This window comes from Trachypithecus francoisi, unplaced genomic scaffold (assembly GCF_009764315.1).
Source record: "Trachypithecus francoisi isolate TF-2019V2 unplaced genomic scaffold, Tfra_2.0 Lachesis_group8, whole genome shotgun sequence".
NCBI lineage: Eukaryota > Metazoa > Chordata > Mammalia > Primates > Cercopithecidae > Trachypithecus > Trachypithecus francoisi.
The window spans coordinates 62,983,688-62,990,877 of NW_022681473.1; the positions used below are offsets into that span (position 1 = coordinate 62,983,688).

General features: G+C 50.0%; 1 pseudogene; it reads right to left on the reverse strand.

Moving 5' to 3' along the window:
- Window positions 1-4,779: 4,779 nt before the first annotated feature.
- Window positions 4,780-6,217, reverse strand: LOC117081050 (annotated as a pseudogene).
- Window positions 6,218-7,190: the final 973 nt, after the last annotated feature.

The window sequence follows — 7,190 nt, forward strand, 5'->3', positions numbered from 1 at the left end:
AGTCTCTTACCCCTGTTCTCCAGGGCCCCCCCTTTTTTTCTCCAGGGAAACCACCTAGACTCAGTCTGCACCTGGCCCCGACATCCCTACACAGATTCAGTCACCAGCTCTCCCATGCTATGGGACAGCGGGACACATTCAGAATCCTTACCGTTGGGCAGTTCGTCCACTCAACCCCCAGCCTCCTTCACCGATCTGGGCAGGTGCTGTAGATGAGGAGTCTGAGACCCATGGAGAAGCTGCGGGAAGGGCGTGTCTTTGTTTCCAGCTGAAGTCCTTGGGGGTTGATATAAGGACTCCTGGAATTCTCCCCAAGTTTGTCAGGTCAGAGGGGAGTGCATCTTTCCTCAGGTAATCCCTCCCCCATCATCCGTTCTGGGCTTCGCAGGAGGCCTCTCCATCCTCAATCTCTGGAACCACTCCATGCCAGGGGATTTCTTCGAGGTTTCTCAGATTACCTCCTTTCAAATGTTTTTATTGTGGCAAAATACACATAACATAAAATTTACCATCTTAGCCACTTTAAGCTATAGTTCTGTGGTAGTAAATACATTCATATTTATGTATTAATATATCCATCTCCATAACTCTTCGAATCCTGTAAAATCAAAACTCTGTACCCGTTAAACAATACCTTCCATTTCCCCATCCTTCCTGCAAACCGCCATTTCTCTTTCTGTCTCTATGATTTTGTTTTTTTTTTTTAGACAGAGTCTTTCACTCTGTCACTCAGGCTGGAGTGCAGCAGCGAGATCACGGTGCAGTCTTGCGTTCCGTGGCTCAAGCTATCCTCCCGCCTCAGCTTCCTGAGTAGCTGGGACTACACGTGCACATCACCATGCCTAGTTAATTTTTAAATCTTTTGTAGAGTTGGAGGTCTCACTATGTTGCCCAGGCTGGTCTCTGTTGTTTTGACTAGGGACCTTGTATAAGTGGAATCACACAGTATTTGTCTGTTTACTTATTTATTTTTGAGATAGTTTTACTCTGTCATGACGGCTGCAGTGCAGAGGTGGGATCACAGCTCACTGCTGCCTCGACCTTCTGGGCTCAAGCTATTCTCCCACCTCAGCCTCCCAGAGTACTGAGATTACAGGAGTAAGCCTCCACACTCAGACCAGTATTTGTCTTTTTGGCTTATACTCCTTTTATATACCCCCTTTCCTTATCCATCCATCCATGGACATTTGGGTTGCTTCCACATTTTAGCTGTTGTGCATAATGCTGCTGTGAACATGGGTGTACACATATCTGCTTAAGATGTTTATATCTGCTTTAAAATCTTTTCAATATATACCCAGAGGTGGAATTGCTGGATCATATAGTAATTCGCTTTTTGTTTTTCAAGGAACTGCCACAATGTTTTCCACAGAGCCTTTTCCATTTTCCATTCTCACCAGCAATGCACCAGTATTCTGATTTCGACACATCCTTGCCAACACTCGTTAATTTCTGTTTTTCTCAAATGACTTTTTGGGTCTAAACTTGTAGAGATTGAGACCTGCCAGCTCAGCTGCTTCAAAAAGTTCTCCCTCCTGGTGTGAGAGGTGCACCTCTCCCCGTCAATACATCCTCTACAGGGAGTACAAGGGATCTCAGAATTGGGAAATCAGATGGGGTAACTGCTCTCAGACCCTCCCATGGCTCTCCATTGCCCTCATGATCAAGTTCAAGCTCTTGCTGGCCAGCCATGTCCTCAATGCTAGCGCTCCAGCCTGCCTCCCCCTCATCTTGGCTTTCTTTGCAGCTGTCGCACACTAATCTTTTAGTTCAGAGCTGTTCTCTCTGGCTGGAATGCCCACTTCATTCCCTGCCCTCCCACGCAAAACAAGCAAAAACAAACAAACCCAAGCCTGGTTGACTCCTATTTATCCATTGGGTCTCAATTTGAATATCACTGCTTCCTGGAAGCCTTCCCTGATGCCGTTAGACTAGGTTGGGCATCCTTGCTGTGTCCCACAATAGTACCTCCTCTCTTTTGGTCACTCAAATGACCTTGTTGAAGTGTTTGCAATACAGTGCAAGGTCTTAGGGCAGAACTATGTCATCTTGTTTCTCACTCACTCCCCAGCCCTACCGTGGTGCCTAGCCCATTACTCTGCATGTCATAGGTCCTCTCTTATCTGTTTGTCAAATGAATGGAATAGGCTACTCTGAAATCTTTGTGTTGGAAAATTCTGTCCTCGCTTCCAGGGAAGAAATTCTCATCCCCTGACTCCACTCTGCACTCTCTGAAGAGGGATCATCCTGCCCTCTTCATTTCCCCTTTCTCCAGGGACGGGAAACTTCTTCCCTTGTGGGTAGAAGTTTCTTCCAACCTCTGCCTGGAAGAAAGTCCTTCCTCATCTGAGGAACCTGCAGGTGGCCATACTCCTTCCCCAGTGAAGCTGACCAGCACGAGGAGCAACTGAAGCTTGCATGCAGGGACAAGCAGAGATATGAGGGGAGGCAGAGTCCCAGTGCTGCCTAAGACCCTGACTCCAGCTGTCTCAGAGACCATGATCTAACCCTGTCATTTGGTTTTTTTTCCCCTTTTTTCTTTTCTCTTTTTCTTTTCTTTTCTTTTCTTTCTCTTTCTCTTTCTCTTTCTCTCTCTCTCTCTCTCTTTCTTTCTTCTTTCTTTCTTTCTTTCTTTCTTTCCTCTCTTTTATTTTTTTGAGACAGAGTCTTGCTCTGTTGCCCAGGCTGGAGTGCAGAGGCATGATCTTGGCTCACTGCAACCCCTGCCTCCCAGGTTCAAATGATTCTCCTGCCTCAGTCTCCCGAGTAGCTGGGATTACAGGCACCCACCACCATGTCCAACTAATTTTTGTGTTTTTAGTAGAGATGGGGTTTCACCATGTTGGCCAGGCTGGTCTCGAACTCCTGACCTCAAGTGGTCTACCCATCTCAGCCTCCCAAAGTGCTGGGATTACAAGCATGAGCCACCATGCCCAGCTTAAGCCCTGTACAGTTTGGTCCTTGACTCAGTAAATTCCCTTCTATCTAAACTGCTTTTGGTTGGGCTTCTGACACTTACAACCAAGAATTCTGATCAATACAATCTTTAAAGACTTAACACATTTATAGGTAATCAAACAAATGGTAGTGGTGATTAGAAGCTTTATTGTAAAATGCTACAGGGTCAGCTGGGCAGGAACTGGCATTTCCAGGCCTCAGGATGTGGAGTTGGGGTTTCTGTCCCTGCAGGCATCCGTTTGCATCTGCTGATTGGCATAGGAGCTGAGAAGCATTCCAAGGAAGTGTTTTAAACCATGTCCACTATTGGGTTCAGACCTATATAGACAGGTCTCTCAGATGGCAGAGGTGAGGGAACTTTAGAAGCCAGCCTACACATATGTGCATGTGTGTGCGTGTGTGTGTGATAGGGGTAGGCAAAGGGGCTTCCTGAGAACTCACCATCAGAGAAGAAGGAGACAGGCAGAGTGGGAAGGACTCTGCAAGGGCCTCATACCAGAGCGACTGGTGGTTGAGAGTCTGATATGGAGAGCTCATCCTGACTAAGGCCTCCACCCCCAAAATGTGTGTACTCCTGGGGGAGCTAAAAATGCTCTGGCATGAAACATTGTCACTGCAATCTTGCTGCAAAGCCTCCTTGCAGAGCAGAACAGCTTCACTTCCAAGAATGATGACAAATTCTGGAGCCTGGTTGCTGGGTTCCAACTCTGGTTTCACCATTGATGAGCTGTGTGACTTAGGGTAAGTTTTTCAACCTCTCTGTGCCTCAGTTTTCTCATCTGTAAACTAGTTTTTTTTTTTGTTTTTTTTTTGAGGCGGAGTCTCGCTCTGTCACCCAGACTGGAGTGCAGTGGCCAGATCTCAGCTCACTGCAAGCTCCGCCTCCCGGGTTTACGCCATTCTCCTGCCTCAGCCTCCCGAGTAGCTGGGACTACAGGCGCCCGCCACCTCGCCCGGCTAGTTTTTGTATTTTTAGTAGAGACGGGGTTTCACTGTGTTAGCCAGGATGGTCTCGATCTCCTGACCTCGTGATCCGCCCGTCTCGGCCTCCCAAAGTGCTGGGATTACAGGCTTGAGCCACCGCGCCCGGCCTTTTTTTTGTTTTTAAGAGATAGGATGTCTCTTTGTTGCCCAGGAGTGCAGTGGCATGATCACTGCATCCTTGAACTTCTGGGCTCAAGTGATCCTCTTGCCTCAGTCTCTCCAGTAGCTAGGACTACAGGCATAGGCCACCACGCCCAGCTTAAATTAGTTTATTTTATGATTAGATGAATTAAAGTACATAAAGTGTTGGAATAGTGCCTGGCACTTTAAATAAATCAGTTATTTAACCACCACCACCACCACGACAACCTCTTCTCCCTCTTTTTAAATTTTTTTTTTTAAACCCAAGCTGACTTTAATGGGAATTTAAAAATTTTTAAATGTATCTCTGGCAAAGAATAATGCAGGGGTAAGGATCTAGGCACAGTCTAACATCTCTCTGAGGCCTCCACACAGGCCCCTCAAACTGCACCCACTCTGACCATGTACCACTTTCCACAGACCTGGTCCCGCAGCTGTCCCTTCCTTTGGGGAAGTGGGGAAGGGATGGCTTTAGTGGGATGCAGAGTCCATCCCTCAGCCATGCCATCTGCCCCACTTCTTAGGACTTCCTGGGATTGACTGTCCTTCCCTTGACTCCCCCATCCCTCTGGTCCCCGGTCTCACATGACATGGCCCCTCCCACCCTCTGGCTTCTGCTGGTTCTAACCATTTTCTCTGATCCCTAGTGTCACCTCCCCCTGGTCCTCCTCAGCAACTTCAGCCTTGCCCTCCTTCTCAGGTAGGGACCTCTGACTTGACCCCAGTCCTGTCAGTCCCTACTCTAGAGAGCCCACAGTCCCAGTTTCCTGAGGCCCCACTCTCCTGGACCTGGCTGTACAGAGCTGAGTTGTGGCTTTTGCTGCTACTGCCAGTTGCAGTACTAGGTTCAGGGAAGGTTGGGCCCTGGGACTTGGGAGCAGGGAGGGTCTTTATGCTCTGGGTGGGTGGCACAGCATAGTCATCAGGCAGGGTTGTAGGGGAGCTCATAGCTCTCCTGCTTCACCTGAGCTTGGCATCCCCATACATCCTTGGGCTCCTAAGGCAGATCATAAAGGCTCTGGGGAAGGGCTGGGACCAGGCCCTCAGGTTCAACATAGATGGGATCCTGTTTGGGGTCCATCAGCTTGGCCTTCAGCAACTGCTGCTGCTCATGTCCGTACAAGTCCCAATAGAGAGGTTTCTTCCATTGTACTCCCTCTCCTGCCCGAGCAAGGGTGCTGTCCAAGAAGTCTAAGTATAGGGAGTGCTGGGATGGGCCTGAAGCAATGCACAGGGAGTCTAAGGGCTCAGCATACAGGGCTGGGGGGCTGTCAAGAAGCTCTTGGGGGCCAGGTGGGAAGGAAACTTCCCCTTTGCCACCTCCCCTTCTTGGGAGTCAGCTCTGAGAACATTCTGACCCTGTCTGGCCTTTCCCTGGGTCTTCTGCCAGTGGATGGCAGTCTCACCTGCCTGGAAGATGTCATTTCCCTGTGCTGTCTGGAAGGTGAAGTTTCCAGGGCCCAGGAGGCAGCGGCGCTGGCCTCAAAAGAAAACATGACCTTGTCCCGGCCATAGCAATGCAACAGAGTATAGGGCCAGGACAGGACAGCTCCAGTATCTGACTCTGGGCCCCCATGGTCAGGAGAGTCACCCTCTCAGCCTCCAACCCTCAGCAAATAGAGGCATGCAGGCCACAGTGCTCAGCTGCCTCAGTCCTCTGCACCGTTACCCAGAATTGGGATCCTTCCCAGGTGGGGCTGCACAAGGAGTTCTCCAGCATCTCCAGGGCAGAAAGCTCAGGTGGGTTATTGGTAGGTTCCAGAATCCAGCTGCCTTTCCGAAAGGGGTTTTGGCAGTGTCTGCACCCAGGCTGCACTGGACAGCACATCAACAGCCAGCAGGTGCTAGTGCTGTGCAGTGTCCAGGCGGAAGGCAGTGGCGCTGGACTCAGGCGGACTCTCCACAGCCACGGGGCCAAACTCACACACTTCACCAGATGGATCACCTTGCAGTACAGGCAGCACGAGCTCCCTCAGCCGCTCCCAGAGCTCGACCCCTTATGGTCAAAGAACTTGAGCCACGCGGTGCCACAGGGACTGGCCAGGTAGAGCACGGCCCAGGTCTTCCTCCACCTCTCGGTCCCAAAGTGCTCACTCTGCAAAAAGAGTGGCCCTTCCATCACAGCTCCGTCCATGGCCCCCACCGGTTCCTTCCCCACTTCTCCCTCTTATCAAGTGACTGACAGGTCACTTGGCACTGACAGATCCACACCAGACTCTATGGCACTGTCAGATCTATGGCACTGTCAGATCCACACCAGACTCTGGCCAGGCTCCCTCTGATCTGTTACTCCTGACACTTGCATATATAACCCAGACACGATGTACCACAGCATCACCTTTACCTGAAAGATTTCAGAAGGCATCAGGGCCCTGCAGAGTTACCCAGCCTGATGTCTTCATTTTTGCAGACAAAGAGAGCAAGGCCCAGCGAGGGATCCCATAGAAAGAGTAAAAGTAAAACCAATGAGCTTGTGTCAGAGGAGGAGTCCCCCACAGAAGGAACGGCACGTAAGAGGATTCTTGGGGACAGATACAGTGGGGACGGCCCTGGATCTTCTGCTGTGGTCCCTGCTATAACAGTCTTAACTTAGTCTGTGAGCTCAGGCAGTGGAAGTGGATGAGGAAGGACCCCTGTCCTGGAGAACTCTTTCTGCCAGTGTTCATTTGGAGAGTGGTATCCTGGGGATTCCCAGGTGCCACCACCTTATTCTCACTTCTGACAGCAACACTGATCTTAGCCTTCCCTCAGAACTCTGAGCAAGAATGTCCTGGGCTCAGAGTGTGGCCACCACGCTGGCTTCTTACTCCAGTGCACTCCTGTCAGCCCTCTGGGGGAGCACATGGAGTAGCAGCTCTTCCCTACCATCGAAATGCATCTTTGTACCCTCCAAAACGATGTCTTCAGTCTCATTGTTATTCAATTATGATCAGAAGCCGAGCTTGATCAGACGTTCAATCTAACTTCTATTAAGTCATGAAACTCCTTTTTTTTTTTTTGAGACGGAGTTTTTGCTCTTGCTGCCCAGGCTGCAATGGCACGATCTCGGCTCACTGCAACCTCTGCCTCCCGGGTTCAAGCGATTCTTCTGCCTCAGCCTCCTGAGT